The following is an 18770-nucleotide window of genomic DNA, read 5'->3' on the forward strand; positions in this document are numbered from 1 at the left end:
GAAGAGATCTCTAGTCTTTCTGTTTCTATTGCTTTCCTCTATTTTTTTGCATTGATTAGTTAGAAAGGCTTTTTCTCTCCTTGCTGTTCTTTGGAACTCTGCATTCAGATGGGAATATCTTTCCTTTTCTCCTTTGCCTTTGCTTCTTTTCTTTTATCAGATATTTGTAAGGCCTCCTCAGAGAACCAATTTGACTTTTTGCATTTCTTTTTCTTGGGGATGGTTTAGATCAGTTGCAAACCTCTGTCCATAGTTCTTCAGGCACTCTGCCTATCAGATCTAATCCCTTGAATCTGCTTGTCACTTCCATTTTACAATAGAAAGGGATTTGATTTAGGTCATATCTGAATGGTCTAGTGATTTTCCCTACTTTCTCAATCTAAATCTGAATTTCACAATAAGGAGTTCATGATATGAGCCACAGTCAGCTCCTGGTCTTGTTTTTACTGACTGTTTAAATCTAATCATTATGAAGTAATAAAGTGACTTTTATTTTTGAATTAAGTTATGTGTCAGAATTAGTTCTGTTCCTGTGAAACACTTAGCATTTTATCAAATATGTTTCATAAAATTATTCTGAAAGTTTAAAAGAAACATAATTAGAGAATAAAATTAATTTTAATGTATTCCTGTATTGCTAAGTGATAATTTTAAAATTCACCATTTAGAAAACTTTTTTCATAATTCCAAACAACTACTTTATTTTTTAGTTTCTATATAATTCAATTGTATAGAATCTGAAAGGAAAAATTGATTTCAACTTTGTGTTCAAAGAGGTAGAAAAGAAAACAGATGATGATAAATAATTAGCACCAAATGAAAATGAATTGTATGGGGCTTAGTTTTTTGTCTTGCCTGTGTTGAAACTACATTTCCCAAGATTCCTTTCTCACTAATTTTCATGTTAGAATTCACCACAAGATGATTTTGCATGAGATTTACAAGCTTCGCAGGTGGCACTAGTTTAAAGTATCTGCCTGCCTATGTAGGAGATGAAAGAGACCTGGGTTCGATCCCTGGGTCAGGAAAGTCCCTTGGAGAAGGAGACAGCAACCCACTCGTTTTCTTGACTGGAGAATCCCATGGACAGGGAGCCTAGCAGGCTAGTACATGGGGTTGCAAAAGAATTGGACATGACTGAGCACAAGCATCTCTCTCTCTCATGCTCTTTAGGTCAACTTAGAGTGGCAAGCACTGCTGTACTCTAGCACACTGTTGCTATCTGTTACCATCATTTTATTGATGAGGGCAACAGACAGGCCTTCACTTACCCTGCTCTCCTTCCTAGACACAATGTACAAACTGCACATTATATCCTAGTGGTTTTAATGGGCTCTGATTTCCCCTGCTCCAGGTTTTCATGCCCAGCTTTTCTTCCTGACTACCAACTGACATTCAGAAATTCAGGTCAGTCACAAGATTCAGAGGCTCCAGCCTCTGAATATATATTTTAACCAGTCCCTGGGTTAATCAAAGTCTGATTCTCATAATAAAACCATTACTCCATATCCCATGGTTTCTCTGCTTCCCTGATTGCAACCTAAATGATACAGAGAGAGATATAGGTATTACTTTACCTACAAACCTCAGTTTTCTAACCTGTTATATGTGTAAGTTGGCAAGTTCTCATAGACTTGCTGTGTCATTAATGCTATAAAATATGTATAGCACTTAGGACTGTATCTGTCAGAGTAAACAATATATATAAATTCTGTATAACAGGAATAATGGTAAATATTTACTTGACCTGTTGAATTTCATATTACTTATTTTTTCCTTAAAATGAATACTATATTTGCATATATAAGCATAAATATCTCATTATTTATTATGTCTCTATTGTGGAAGTGGTGTGTGTTACATTTAATTCTAATAAGTCAAATTCCATTTTTATACATGATAATTTTAAATTGGAATAAAATTATATTATAAACATAATTACATGAATAATGAACTGTACTTATAATTTTGAGACAAAATAACTCTGATTTGTTTTTCAATCATTTATACTTAGAATAGAACTCTTCATGTGAATAAGTAACATTTGATACAAATGTACTATGTTTAGATTTGAAATACTTTATTTCTATTTCCCCCTATAATGATAAATAGAAATATTTATGTAAAAGTACAATCTATGCTTGGCTTCCCAAGTGGCTCAGTGGTAAAGAATCTGCCGGCAATGCAGAAGATGCGGGTTCAGTCCCTGGGTCAGAAAGATCCCTTGGAGAAGGAAATGGCTACTCCACTCCAGTATTCTTGCCTAGGAAATCCTGTGGACAGAGGAGCATGGTGGGCTACAATCCACGGGCTTGCTAAAGAGTCAGACACAAGCTAGCAACTGAACAACAATCTATGCTATCTGAAATAAAAAGAAATTAAAATTTTGCAATTTAAATTTACATTTCTGGACATTTGATACTTGTCCTGGCAAAGGACAAGTATATTCAACTATTGGGATAGTCATTTTTAGAAGTATTTTATTTATAGCATATTCCTTTCTGTTAAGTTTTAATAATCCAAATATTTTTAATAGATAAAGTATCTTTTTTTATTTGTTTAAAAAAATTATTTAAGAAAATCTTCAGTTTCAGAATCCCAGAATGAACTGGCAAAATTCCAAGATTCCTACAAGGAACATTTACATTTTCTTTTTCAACTTTATATATTAGGTATTGTATTAAATTCATTAATTGCAGGTTTATTAAACTGTGCTCTAAAGAAATAAATCTCAACCTGCATGCCACATTTTTAAAATAAAATATGATAAAACCTTTGATGGAGAAGATGTCTACCCAACAAGAGACCATTAGCAATTCCATCTTACACTCTACAATAAAGCATGCAGTGTAGAAGTGATTGCATTTGAAGTTATTCATACATTTGGATGCAAACTACCCAAGTGTGAAAAATGAGACTTCCACTTGCTATTAAAACAAATTAGCAGGCATTGCTTTGCAGGCAAAACCATTTGAGCATCTCAATTCATAACTATTCATGGTAACATAAACAGATGTCTTTGTTCATACTGTGAGCTGCTGTATGATATTGTTTTATTCAAAATTTCTTTATATCTACCGTGAATGTAGGTGACTTGTTTTAGGATACAATAAAACCACTCCAGTTGTAGAGATCCTGAGGGAAATTATACTATAATGTTACCTATATAACTAATTTTCTTCTTATGAAATCACGATCCCACTACAATTTTAGAGCTAAAGGATATATTGTTTAACATCACCATTTCTATGTTTTTATCTCAGTAAATCATAAAAAGGTAATTTTTTAAAATATAAAAAACACTTTTTATGAAGGAAGTCCTATGGGAAGAGAAGATTTTATTTCTAAGTGAAAAGTTCCATGAAGTAAAGATTGAATAAGTTACATGTTGCTTATTGACACTAAAATTACTTCTTTTTTATTAGCAAAAAGCAAATTTCTCTGAGAAAATATCCTAATAGTGATCCCAGTACATTTTAAGTAAGAGAGCTTATTCAAGAGAAGGATCAAAGATAAATTCTTTTGAAATTTTGCATTTTAAAAACTCCTGGGGGACTTCCCTGTTGGTCCAGTGGTTAAGGCCCCATGCTCCCAATGCAGGGGGTCCAGATTTGATCCCTGGTCAGGGAACTGGATCCCACATGCCACAGCTAAGACCTGGCACAGCCAAATAAATAAATAAATACATTAAAAAAAAAAAAAAAAACTCCTGGGGAAAATTTAAGAATGCAAAGAAATTATCTTCAATGTAGCAGTCCTGTCTTCCTAAATACATGCACTCACATTCATATATTGATTTATCCACTGGAAACAATATTATGCAATGGAAAGAACAAAAATTTAGACTTTAAAAAGCTATTGTTTATCCTAATTCAAATGGCTACATAAGTTTTCCTTTAAAAACTCAAAATTTGCTTTCTCATCTATAAAATGAAAATAATCAAAACCACCCTCTATGCTTTTGAAGACTATATTTTAAGGGTTGAGTTACAGAATGATTATAGAATTTTTAATTTAGTGCTACATAAGCAGTCTTATCACATAAATTTGCATCTTTAAATGTTTCTTGGTATTTTTAATAACAAGAACTAATACAGTGTCTTAATATTGGACCTTAAGAAATAAGATCCTCAATTAAACAACCCTAAAGACATCTCCAAAAGTACTGACTTACAAAACAAACAAACAAACAAACCTACAAAGCAATCTTACAGATGCACCTTCTTCATTAATTAGGTTTAGTGATAATTAATAACAAGTGTTAATGGCAATTATTTGGTAGTAAGTGCTCCTAAGGGCAGTAAGCACAACAGCTTTAAGATAAAGGGATTATCTGCGTGCCATAGGTTCCTAGCTATAACATTTTATGGATTAATGGACACTGTTGTTACTAACATTACTCATACATTACTAACATTCATTCCCAGGAGAAACAAACTTTTTACCTTAGTTGATTCAGCACTGCGTTCTTTAGTATTCTATTTGATGAGGCTAGGCAATGTCTTTTCCCTTCACTTGGAAAGAAAAACAAATTCACCTGGACAGTAATGCCTCAGGGTTTTACTCAGAATCCTTCTTATGTCTAACAAATACTGAGGGCTGATCTGAATGACATAAAGTCCCCCAGAGCTTCTACTCTTGCATTATGTGGGTGATTTGCTTTGCTCTTCTTTTCAAGCCTATTCACAGAAAGACCATATCCACTTGCTAAAGCTTTTAGTCTTAAAGGGACATAACTTCACCAAAGAAAAACTGCAGTTTGCCAAAATCCAGGTTTGATACTTAGAGCAACTGGTATCAAAACATGGTCTACATCATGATAGACTTTTTGATGTCCTAAATTTCCCCAAACCCAAAACTAAGCAGCAACTCTGAAATTTTCTTGGGCTGGTTCATTATTGTAAAAATTGGATTCCAAATGTCTCTTTTATGGCCAAAACTCTATGTTTTACTAAAGAACAACAACCCCAACTCAATTTATAGGAAGAACCAGATGACACTGACTTCAAGGACTTATGTGAGAGTATGATGAACCCACCTACTCTTGGAGATCCCAATTATGAGATTCCTTTTTTCTTTTTGTATATGAAAGGAAAAGGGATGGCTTTGGGTACTCACCCAAAAGCACAAGGACCACCATTAATCCATAAAATATAGCTAATAACCAATGGCATTCACATAACCACCTTATCTTAACCTATTATGCTTACTGCCCTTTTGATTAAGACCATCAAGAAAATCATTGTGGGATTCCTTTTAACCATTTTTGTACCTCATGCATTAGAAGCTCTTCTGAATTCTCTACACTGAACATTTATCAGTCAACCATGTGACCTACTATGAAGACATTTTGTTAACTGCTTTTCATATTACTCTTTTATATCATAGTAACCTTAATCCTGCTACTCTTATCCCCCTCCATCACTGGTGAAGTCCTTCACAATTGCTTAAAGCTGATGTATCATTTCCTGACTCTTGTGATCTACAGGAAATACCTTTGGTATTTCTGTCTTCTCATGGTTCACTGATAGTTCTTATTTAAAATGTGACAATGGCAAATGTTGCATTGGGTATGCTATTGCAGCTCCTTTTGGTGTTGTTGAGGGATAATCTTTATCTATGGCTACTTTGGCCCAACAGCCTGAATTATATGGTCTTACAGGTTTTCACTTTAGCCTAGAACAAATTGTCAATATAGATTTTGATAGTAGGTAAGCTTTTGGAATAGCTCATGATTTTGGAATATTGTGGAAATCACATGTCTTTCTTTTATCCAGTGAAAATAAAATTTCACCGACTCAATGGGCATGAGTTTGAGTAAACTCCGGGAGTTTGTGATGGACAGGGAGGCCTGGCGTACTGCGATTCATGGGGTCTCAAAGAGTCGGACACGACTGAGTGACTGAACTAAACTGACTGATATGTTCAAGAATTATTAGATTTAAAACTTTTACTTGCCATTTAAGCTATTATAAGACTCCAGGCCATTTTAAACTTGATTCTTTGAAAGTTAAGGAAATCACCTTGCTGATATTTCCAGGAGAAAAGCTGTTGTTCAGTCACTCAGTTGCATCCAACTCTTTGTGACCCCATGGACTGCAGCATGACAGGCTTCCCTGTCCTTCACTATCTCCTGGAGTTTGCTCAAACTCAAGTCCATTAGGTCAGTGATGCTATCCAATGAATTCATCTTCTGTCATCCCCTTCTCCTCTTGCCTTCAATCTTGGCCAGCATGAGGGTCTTTTCTAATGAGGTGGCTCTTTGCATCAGATGGAGCTTCAGCTTCAGCTTCAGTCCTTCCAATGAATGTTCAGGACTGATTTCCTTTAGGATTGACTGGTCTGATCTCCTTGCTGATCTCTTTCAAGAGTCTTCTCCAATACCATAGTTCAAAAGCATCAATTCTTCACATCCATACATGACTACTGGAAAAATCATACCTTTGACTATACTGGCCTTTGTCAGTAAAGTAATGCCTCTGCTTTTTTAATATGCTGTCTAGTTGGTCATAACTTTTCTTACAAGGAGCAAGCATCTTTTAATTTTATGACTGCAGTCACCATCTGCAGTGATTTTGGAGCCCAAGAAAATAAAGTCTCTCACTGTTTCCATTGTTTCCCTTCTATTTGCCATGAACTGATGGGACCAGATGCCACGATCCTGGTATTTTGAATGCTGTTTTAAGTCAGCTTTTTCACTTTCCTCTTTCACTTTCATCAAGAGGCTCTTTACTTCCTCTTCACTTTCTGCTATAAGGGTGGTATCATCTGCATATCTGAGGTTATTGATATTTCTCCCAGCAATCTTGATTCCAGCATGTGCTTCATTTAGCCCAGCATTTTGCATGATGTACTCTGCATATAAGTTATATAAGCAGGGTGACAATATACAGCCTTGATGTACTCCTTTCCCAATTTGGACCCAGTCCATTGTTCCATGTCAGGTTCTAACTGTTGCTTCTTGACCTGCACACAGGTTTCTCAGGAGGCAGGTCAGGTGGACTGGTATTCCCATCTCTTTAATAATTTTCCACAGTTTGACTGTGATCCACACAGTCAAAGGCTTTAGTGTAGTCAATGAAGCATATATATATATTTTTGTATAATGTGTTTTAAGATAAGATTGAAGTCTATCCTTGAAGACAACTACTGTTTCTTTTATGACTAAAGTCTTTTTGGAAAAGTTTATTCTCTACCTAGGAAACCTCTCTCAAACTTCGTGGTGACTTAGGAATTAACTTTACTGGCCAGGCAAATCTGTGCTGATTGACTGGTTTTACAATGCTTTCACTGTGCTTATCACCCTAATACTCTGTTTTAGATGAATACAATAATGGCATTATTAAGACTCAGTTGGCAACATTTATAGAGGTCCTCCATATGCCTTGTGCAAAATTATTTCTGTCACTCTTTCTAAATATTAGATATACTCCTTTTGGTGTTCATAAACTCTCACCCTTTGAGATAATTACAGAACGCCCAAAGCACTTGGCTCCTGCTTCTTTTGAACCACAACTGATAAAAGGAAATATACTCCAATATTCCAAATGCTGAAGGCGTCTATAAAAATAACCATGTTTTAGTAAAGCATTCTTTTCAGTTTGCCCTTGGGACTTTAAGCATCACTCCTTGCAACCTGAAGATTTTGTTTATTAGAAAAGACACCTGCAGAAAAATTCTCACTCTCACTAGAAAGGCCCCCATCAGGTACTACTAGCCAAAATTTCTGCCACCCAACTCCAAGGGACAGATTCTTGGACCCACATGACATACCAAAAGAAAGCACCAAATCTGAGCTAGACCTGCACATTATCTGGTGATCTGAAAGTAATTATTTTTCAGAATTGAAGCAGGTGATATCTTATGAGACAGTTTTCCAAGCATAGCTGTACCAAGTCTGATGGAAGCTTGTCACTAAATCTTGATGACGACATATCACCTAGGATGATCTCCAATGTGTATCACGTTGACAGAGGATGGACTTTAGATAAAAACACCTGACAGTTCTCTCTCCTACCCCTCCTTTCCCCTCAAATGTGACCTCAACAGTTTTCTTATCTGTACACTTTCCCTCCTGAGACACTGCACCCATGAAAGGTCCTTCTTGACACTGAGGGCCAAAAAGCAACTGAAACTAGAAAACCTGACTTTGTATCAGTAATGCTTTCAGAGAAAGATCTCAATCAAAAAAGGGAAATGTAAAAGAAGTAATATGAAAAATCCTCAAATAAATAAAATTGGGAGACCAGAATGGGGGATTCTTACATCCCATGATGATAGTCTAGAAAGCAGAAAGACACTTCTTCTTCCTTGGGAAGGACTCAGCCAAGAAAATTCCATGAACTCTGTTTACTATAGCCCTCCCAACTTCCTTTTCCTCTATAAAAGTGGTCTCCTTCAGTTACCGTGTAGGAATTTGCATGTGGTTTGCACATGATTGCAATTTTCTGCTGATCTTGAATAAACCTATCTTTGCTGGAGAAATATCTGGCAGTCTCTTTAGTTTATATGAACAATAGTTATGTAGAAGTATAGAAAACTTTTCATATCCTTAAGAATCATGTAATCTGGCTATTGAAATATGAAAGATTCACACAAAATAATTTCCTAAGAAAATGAGTATAAATTTACATTGTATCCCTGAATAAACAAACTATAAATCTAATTAAAAGAGTAAGCAGAAAAGCAATAATTTTAGGTCAAATAACTTTCCTCAAACAATGCAGATATTTGACAAAACTTAAGGATATGTATTTTGCATTTCTGATGATGAAAATATTAGACTATATATGTTATATTTTTTTCTATTTCATCATCTTAAAATAAATTTTGGGTAGTGGCACTGTGTCATTTTTAAGTACAGTGTCTTTATGAATTCATTAAAAATGTTGCTTGAGGCTTCCGTGGTGACTCAGTGGTAAAGACTCCACCTGCCAGTGCTGAAGATATGAATTCGATCCCTGGTTTGGAAGATCCCACATGCTGCGGAGCAACTAAGCCCATGTGCCACCGCTATTGAGCCTGTGCTCTGGACTCCGGGAGCCGAAGCTTTTGAGTCCTTCGTGTTGGGATTACTGAATCTGAGCACCGAGAGCCTGCGCTCCACATCAAGAAAAGCCACGACAATGAGAAGCCTGAACACCACAACTTGAGAGCAACCTCCACTCAGCACAACTAGAGAAAAGTCTGTGCAGCAACAAAGACCCAGCACAGACAAAAATAAATAAATTAGTCTTAAAAAAGATGACTGATGCGTTAACACTATTCTCAGCTTACCATACAGATAAAAACTTGTAAATACCTTTGTTCTTTATATTCTGAGGGAACAAATAATCTAATAAAAACAAATTATGTAATGTTTCAAGATACAATGCATACTGTAAAAATAAAGTTAAAGTAAGAGGAGTAATATGTCCAATTGTCTAATGGTAGGGAGGCAAATTGCTATTTTTTAAAGCTACTTTATTGACAAAAATTTTTAATAAAATTCAATATTTTTCAGGTGTGCAACTCAAAGAATTTTAATAAATGTATAGTTTTGTGCAAACCACAAAAATACAACTTTAGAACAAAATTCTGACCTCAAAAAAGAAAAGTTATGTTTATATGCAGGCATGGCAAACATAATTGTATGTTATATCTCTAAAGGTTTCCTTTCTGTAGAAATTTTACATAAAGTAATTATATAAAATATAGTTTTTTCTATCTGACTTCTTTCACTTCAGATGTTTTTAAGGGTCATAAATATTACACCATGCAAAACTATTTCATTCTTTTTTAATGTAGAACAGTATACCATCAGTTCAGTTCAGTTCAGTTGCTCAGTTGTGTCCGACTCTTTGCGACCCCATGAATCGCAGAACGCCAGGCCTCCCTGTCCATCACCAACTCCCGGAGTCTACCCAAACCCATGTCCATCGAGTCAGTGATGCCATCCAGCCATGTCATTCTCTGTCGTCCCCTTCTGCCCCCAATCCTTCTCAGCATTAGGGTCTTTTCCAGTGAGTGAATTCTTCACATGAAGTGTTCAAAGTATTGGAGTTTCAGCTTCAACATCAGTTCTTCCAATGAACACCCAGGACTGATCTTCTTTAGGATGGACTGGTTGGATCTCCTTGCAGTCCAAGGGACTCTCAAGAGTCTTCTCCAACACCACAGTTCAAAAGCATCAATTCTTCAGCACTTAGCTTTCTTCACCGTCCAATTCGCACATCTATACATGACTACTGGAAAAACCATAGCCTTGACTAGATGGATCTTTGTTGGCAAAGTAATGTCTCTGCTTTTAAATTGATTTTGTAAGTGGTGAGCAGCAGGACCCCTATTTGATAATAGGTATACCACATTTTGTTTATCCATTCATCATTGATGAACAATTGCATTTTTTTCATTTTTTTTTAGCATTATGGGAATTTTATTTGGAAGTGAACTTTTGACTATTAATACAAATGCCAAGAGATACCACACAAAACATCCACAGGAATTTTTTCATCTTTTTTGAATTGTTCACAAACATTTCCTACACAATCCAACAGACAGCAGAAAAATGGTACATCTTTTTCTTTCAATTTGCATACAATGGAAAAGGAAGAATATAGATATATATTTTACAAAGTTTAATTAATAGACACTATCAAGCTGAGAGTTTAAGTCTATAGGTGAGAAATTATCTAATAAAAATAATCAGAATGTATTTAGAATCAGTCACTTCCATAACCAAGTATTATTTTGATTAATAAAACTTGCCATTGAGCTTCTGGTATATGCTTATACTCCAGCAACCCTCTGGAGCTCTGTGAGATATGCCCTTGAAATCTCTCCTAGAGACCCTTCCAGTAGCCCTTGAATCACCACTTGCAGACCTCCTGCCTTACTGAGATTGGAGAAGGAAATGGCAACCCACTCCAGTATTTTTGCCTGGAGAATCCCATGGACAGAGGAGCCTAGGGTGCTACAGTCCATGGGGTCACAGAGTCAGACAGGACTAAGTGACTAACACGACCACCACTACTACTGTACACTACTGCTGCTACATGCTCATACCACTCTTCCACTGTTGTGTGCACCCCACACTGGTCTTCACAATCGCAAACAGAAAACTGTTGGAAAGTAGAGTCAAGCATTTAAAAAAAAAAGAAAAATCCTCAGCTTTTTATAAATATGAATTTTGGGGGGAATTTATTCCCAAGCAACGGGCTTTCAAATCATTAAGAATCACCAGAACTGAGTATGTTAAGATATTTTTCCTAACTCCAAGAGATGCCATTTATCTATATCCAACAGAGGACTGAAAATTAAGCTTAGTGTTCCATTTGGGGGTAGGTTGGGGGGAATTCAGCCACTTGAAAAATGACCATCTTAAAAAAAAATGACCATCAAAAATAGGTTCACTAAATTTATCTCAAAAATCATAAAATGTTTCTTGTGAAAGAGCATTACATTCTGCACACTGCTCTGAACAGATGCCAGTATATGGACTACTGTTACTTTTCCTCCCTGTCCCACCACCCCAAATGTTACAGTGACCACAAAGCAAACTGTTCACAATAATTACATGGGGACACATGGACATCATCAGATGGTCAACACCAAAATCAGATTGATTATATTTTTGCAGCCAAAGATGGAGAAGCTCTATACAGTCAGCAAAAACAAGACAGGGAGCTAACTGTGGCTCAGATCATGAACTCCTTATTGCCAAATTCAGACTTAAATTGAAGAAAGTAGGGAAAACCACTAGACCATTCAGGTATGACCTAAATCAAATCCCTTACTACTATATAGTGGAAGTGAGAAATAGATTTAAGGGACTAGATCTGATAGACAGAGTGCCTGATGAACTATGGATGGAGGTTCATGACATTGTACAGGAGACAGGGATCAAGACCATCCTCATGGAAAAGAAATGCAAAAAGGCACAATGGTTGTCTGAGGAGACCTTACAAATAGCTGTGAAAAGAAGAGAAAGGAAAAGCAAAGGAGAAAAGGAAAGATAAATCCATCTGAATGCAGAGTTCCAAAGAATAGCAAGGAGAGATAAGAAAGCCTTCCTTAGGGATCAATGCAAAGAAATAGAGGAAAACAAAAGAATGGGAAAGACTAGAGATCTCTTCAAGAAAATTAGAGATGCCAAGGGAACATTTCATGCAAAGATGGTCTCAATAAAGGACAGAATGGTATGGACCTAATAGAAGCAGAAGATATTAAGAAGAGATAGGAAGAATACACAGAAGAACTATATAAAAAAGATCTTCACGACCCAGGTAATCACAATGGTGTGATCACTCACCTACAGCCAGACATCCTGGAATGTGAGTCAAGTGTGCCTTAGGAAGCATCACTATGAACAAAGCTAGTGGAGGTGATGGAATTCCAGCTGAGCTATTTCAAATACTGAAAGATGATGCTGTGACAGTGCTGCATTTAATATGCCAGAAAATTTGGAAAACTCAGCAGTGGCCACAGGACTGGAAAAGGTCCGTTTTCATTCCAATCCCTAAGAAAGGCAATCCCAAAGAATGCTCAAACTATCGCGCAATTGCACTCATCTCACATGCTAGTAAAGTAATGCTCAAAATTCTCCAAGCCAGGCTTCAGCAATACGTGAACCATGAACTTCCTGATGTTCAAGCTGGTTTTAGAAAAGCCAGAGGAACCAGAGATCAAATTGCCAACGTTTGCTGGATCATCGAAAAAGTAAGAGAGTTCCAGAAAAACATCTATTTCTGCTTTATTGATTATGCTAAAGCCTTTGACTGTGTAGATCACAAAAAACTGTGGAAAATTCTGAAACAGATGGGAGTACCAGACCACCTGACCTGCCTCTTGAGAAACCTGTATGCAGGTCAGGAAGCAACAGTTAGAACTGGACATGGAACAACAGACTGGTTCCAAATAGGAAAAGGAGTAGTCAAGGCTGTATACTGTCACCCTGCTTATTTAACTTATATGCAGAGTACATCATGAGAAACGTTGGGCTGGAAGAAGCACAAGCTGGAATCAAGATTGCTGGGAGAAATATCAATAACCTCAGATATGCAGATTACACCACCCTTATGGCAGAGGGTGAAGAGGAACTATAAAACCTCTTGATGAAAGTGAAAGAGGAGAGTGAAAAAGTTGGCTTAAAGTTCAACATTCAGAAAACTAAGATCATGGCATCTGGTCCCATCACTTCATGGGAAATAGATGGGGAAACAGTGGGAACAGCATCAGACTTTATTTTGGGGGGCTCCAAAATCACAGCAGATGGTGATTGCAGCCATGAAATTAAAAGACACTTACTCCTTGGAAGGAAAGTTATGACCAACCTAGACAGCATATTAAAAAGCAGAGACATTACTTTGCCAACAAGGATCCATCTAGTCAAAACTATGGTTTTTCCATTGGTCATGTATGTATGTGACAGCTGGACAGTGAAGAAAGCTGAGCACCAAAAAATTGATGCTTTTGAACTGTGGTGTTTGAGAAGACTCTTGAGAGTCCCTTGGATTGCAAGGAGATCCAACCGGTCCATCCTAGGGGAGATCAGTCCTGGGTGTTCATTGGAAGGACTGATGCTGAAGCTGAAACTCTGGTACTTTGGCTACCTCATGCGAAGAGTTGACTCACTGGAAAAGACCCTGATGCTGAGAAGGATTGGAGGCAGGAGGAAAGGGGGATGTCAGAGGATGAGATGGCTGGATGGCATTACCAACTTGATGGACATGAGTTTGAGTGGACTCTGGGAGTTGGTGATGGACAGGGAGGCCTGGCGTGCTACAGTTCATGGGGTGGCAAAGAGTCAGACACGACTGAGCAACTGAACTGAACTGAACTTCTTGAAACCACCAACAATGAACAAAAATTAAAATTCACTCACACTGCTGCTATTTCAAAATTTCAGTGTTAGTTTTTCCATACTCCCCCACCCCACTGTTTGTAAGGAATAAAACATTGCATCTGGTGAACAGCAAAATTTTCACTACACCTCAAATGTAGAACATCTACTAAGCTGAGGAATGTTGGCTTTTTAAACAGAAGCAGATTTAAAAAAAAAAAAAAAAAATGCACAGGACTCCTTTAGTTCTTCACTAGTCTTAGAAAACTCTCCAGAAGACTGTTTCACACTATATAAAAGACAAAAAAAAAAAAAAATCTTGCATTAGAATTCTTCACTATTTGCATACTGCTTCACACTGTTCTGTACCAAATACTGTGCATTCTGTGTCTGGTCTTGTGTTCCTGTAATGGTAATGGTCCGATCTTCAGGTCCTTCAAAAGGCTCATAAATTTTGATCAAAGCTTGTGACTAATGATGAATTTGTTTAATTCACCTTTGCCAATAATAAGTCTAGCCAAATATTTGGAAATAGTTACTTGTGTAGTAATAATAAGTTCACAAAGATCACCATATGAACCACAGACCCCTGCATAGGAATAATCATATCCAGAACAACCCTGTGGTTCATAAGCCATCTGATGGGCTCCATGTATCCATTGCAGGGTCCCAGGTTTCATCAGCACTGAAGCCAACCATGCCATCATATCAGTCTCCAGGTCTTCCTCTTCTGTCCCAGGCCATCAGATCTCCTCCTCTAGGTGGTGGTGGTGGTGGTGGTAGAAGGGGAAGATTCCAAGCTCTATTACCACCTCTGCCTCCTCATCTAGGGGGTGCTATAGGAGGTCCTCAATGAGGGCTCACATCATCATAACCTCTTCTGGAGGGAGGCACTGGACACCCACCCCAAACAGGCGGCATTCTGTCAAAATCACCTCTTCTCCCCATGGGAAAGCCCACAGGACATCCACAGCGGTCATCAAACATTGTAAAACCACCATAATCATGGGTTTAATCATAAAATTTGGGATCATGAGGCTGTGCCTGTCCTTTGATGGGAAACTCTGATATAATATCAAGGATGATCTTTATGCACTCTACAGCCCTATCAGGTTTTCCTCCGATAAGAACGACTCTGTCAGTAGATTGAGGACAACATTCCTGGGAAAGCTTGATTGTTGTCTGAGTGTTCTCTCGAGGTTCTTTGGTTTTAGCAGCTTTGACTCCAGTAATTCCTCCTGCCAGACTCTCATGAATCAACAACTTGCAGTCAAAGTCGCTTCCTTTATAGTGTTGGTGATTTAAGCATTCAACAGCATCAGATTCGAGTGGGAACTGGCCAGCTGCAGTGGGTGATGGCAACTGCAGGCCCTCTTCCAAGGTAGGGATGATTTTCTACAGAATTTCTCCTATCGTTTCAGTATCAGTATTGATACTCAATATGCACTCGAGGCCACCGCTGTCTGCAACTGAAACACTGGCATTGTAGTCTGTATGGAGAGCCTTCACATTCTTGCCTCCTTTTCCAATCACTGCCCCAGCATTCTTGCTCTGAAGCAGAATGCATAATTCAACCATCTCATCAGTGTTTTTAAATCTTTTAAAAGCTTGTTCCTCTTCCATATCTTCAAGCAGGACGTTTACCAAATTCTCCATTGGTTTCAATGTTTGGAACAAAGGTTTCCTCTGGCTGTTCAATTTCCATTTTCTTGTATTCAAGGGACACACCAATCTATAGGCTACAAATAAGCAGGAAGTAGGCAAGATATCGATGTCAGGTGCAGCAGAGAAACAAAGGTTAATGGCTCTGTGGTGGTTTTGCCTGAAGCTCCTTCCTCTTTTATCCTCCATTTTTTGATTATTATGAATAATGCTACTATAAGCATTCATTTATACATCTTTGTGTGGACATATGCTTTTATTTTTCTTGAGCAGATACCTAAGAGTGGAATTGCTTTGGCATCTGATAAATTTGTGTTTTAATTTTTAAGAAACTACCAGAATCTTTTCCAGGAGGGTTGTGCTATTTTAAAACCCACTACCTAGGACAGGGGAATGGAACAGATCCTTCCATAGTATCTTCAGGGGCATCATGGCCCTTGCCCACACCAGGATTTTGGTCTCATCTCCAAACCTGTGAGAAATAAATTTCTCTTGTTTTAAGCCACTCAGTCCTATCGGTTTTTTAATTAATCCAAGGAAACTAACACAAAAGGGGAGATCACATGGGTCAGTCGACCGTTTTTGAAATGGTAGCACTGAGAGTATACTTGTATGCTAATAGAACTGCCTCAGGAGAAAACAAAGTCTGAATATGTAAAGAAGAGGAGCTTCAGTGTCTGCTTTGACAGGAAAATACTTGGAGATCATCATTCTGTCCTTACAAGAGAAAGGTCAAACTAAAAATAAGCAAGTTTTCTTGGAATCATCAGAGAACTGAGGTCACAGGGTAAATGCCCCCTCCCCCGCCCCCCAAAATCTGTAGAACTGAGCAAATCCAGTTCTCACTGAGATCTGCTTACCTAGAACAGAAGCTGCTGAAACCAGAGGCTGGTGGGAACACTGAAACAATCATTTTTCCTGAACTGCAGGGGGCTGGATGTGCACTAGTATGCAAGAAAAAACTCTTGAGTGACACAGCCCAAGGAGGGTAACATCAAAATTCCATAAGTTTTACCTCCAGGAGCCCCTTCAGGTTCACATAGTGAGGGGCCAAAAAAGATCTCTTCCTGTCTCTGTCAAGCAGAGAGGAAGCAGCAATCATTTGAAATATACCAGCTATAACATTTTTTAATAAGAAAATCTCACTCTCCAGGAGAAGTCTTTATGAGAGCAGTACCCCAGCTTTCCTGGATCCCATTTTCCTAAATGAGGCTTCTAATCTCATCACAGAGGGTCGGCTTTAGAAACATTTGTGAAGGTCACAACTGAGGGACAGAGGCTCTCAATCTTACAAGACTAAGATTTAATCATAAGATTTGAGAACTCTTTCCTTCCCCCATACCTTATCATGTCATCAACAACAACTTCAGTAGGAAAGTGGGTTACAGTTGGAAGAGTTGCAAGATACAAATTGTATTTAAAGTGATTCTCAGGGAAACTCAAAGGCAACAGGAGAAGTGAGGACACAGCAGGAACTGAGGCTCTGGCATACATCGCTACAGCAGATGTTAAATACAGCCTGTTAGGTGGTTAGAATGGGAAAAAGGAGTCCAGTATGGTGGTGGCTGAAAGACAAGGAAGGGAAAAGCCGAGAAAATAGAACAAAGGAAGGTCCGAGGACAGGAGTGAGGACCTCAGGTAGAGCAAATAGCACTCCTGGCTAGCTGAGTTTACATGGGGCAGGCCCAGGGGGAGGAAAACACATATAAAAAGAGGAGCCAAAGGGCCAGGGGTCTCTCTCTCTCTCTCCTGAGCGCGCATACTCTCTGTCTCTGTCTCTCTCTTCTCTTCGTGTCTTTTGGGTCGGCATGCCCTCACCCTTCAAGGATATATTTTCCTTTATTTTCTAAGTAAAACTGATCTGTCCAAGAACTATAACACGAACTGTCCAAGAGCTGTGACACGCCGAGGGCTTTAACGTCCATCACTTCAAATCTTTGTTGTGACAAGACAGAACCAGGGGGATTACACTCACCTGACATCTATGGTGCCATGACTCTGGTTTAACCTGGTTGAAACAACCAGGCCAAGCACAGCAGGAGACCAACTTGGGGAAAGCTCCCGCAGTAGAAGCAGAACGTGAAGAAAACCCAGTGCAAGGGAAGTGACAAGAAGTCCATCATGCTGAAAAGCAGGACAGAGAAAAATGAAGTCAACAGAAAGCTCATGCGGCTCAGCTTCAGATTCCAGAAGACCTCCGGTTAAGGTAGGAAGACCTCGCTCCTATGGCTGGAGGGACATATGCCTAACAAAATCTTAATTCCTTTACAATCTCTCGTTTCTTGTTTCCTCAAACCCCTCTGCGAACAGTCGAGTGGCAGTGGGTGCAATTGAGGGACTCTGGAGAGGCTACTCTTCAGTATGTCCCAACGGCACTATCTGCTGAGCCCCAGTAGCTGTTACCCAAGCCAGTGGGGGTTCTTATGTACTTAATCTTCTTTGTGCCAAGGATCAGGCCAATGAAAACTGTGAGCACAGGTCAGGTGTTTAGCATATTTCCAGCAGGCTATGAAGGGGGATCCTTGGCATGTTTTCCCCACTTCTTTTTCCTCCCATCTTTCAGCTCTCTCTCCTGGGACTTGAGCCCAGCCAAAACCCATGGTGCCTGGCTTCAGGACTTAATGAAGCTCAGGCTCTGATGTATCCTTGCAAAAATTCACTGAGACAAAGCGATAAGTAAGAGGTGGATTTGTTACGATTCAGAGATAAACACACTCTGCAGGGTGTGGGCTATCGCATAGGGCAAATGTTTCCACCATGGAATGTGGTGTGGCTAGGTTTTGCCTTTGGGGTGAACGCATAGGCTAATGAGTGGGAGGCCATCCCAACCATTGGGGAACCACACACTCTACCATTTCTTGACAGTGCTTGGAGCTGTCCTGCCACCTCTGGGTGTGTCGTTTAGCTTACAGATTGGGGATTGAGGTTTACTTGAATTTGACTTGTCCTCTTGGGCCCAATTGATTTTAATTGGTTTAGGTTATGCCCTTGCTCTCTATCATTCTATCAAAAGTTATGCCCTGCCCCCCTTCCCTCCTGTTTCATGCTCTTTTCCTGAGCCCCATCCGGGCCCACAATGTTGCCTCTACAATCTTTTGGAGGGACAACCAGAAAATAGATGGCCCTTGGGAGGAAAATACTGTATAATATTCAATCCCTCCACATATCAAGGCCTTCATCTTCCATGTTTCCTGCAACATGTGCAACAACAGCATCTCTCAGTGGACCCACTAGGGTGGGAGACAGGCACACACTGCCTGCGAGAAGTCCCTCTGTCGGCATCCCTTCA

The 18770-nt window shown here is 38.7% G+C and overlaps 1 pseudogene; it reads right to left on the minus strand.

The window, feature by feature from the left end:
- Positions 1-14143: 14143 nt before the first annotated feature.
- LOC133071874 (heterogeneous nuclear ribonucleoprotein K-like) lies at positions 14144-15524 on the minus strand (annotated as a pseudogene).
- Positions 15525-18770: the final 3246 nt, after the last annotated feature.

This window comes from Dama dama, chromosome 17 (genome assembly GCF_033118175.1).
Source record: "Dama dama isolate Ldn47 chromosome 17, ASM3311817v1, whole genome shotgun sequence".
Lineage (NCBI taxonomy): Eukaryota > Metazoa > Chordata > Mammalia > Artiodactyla > Cervidae > Dama > Dama dama.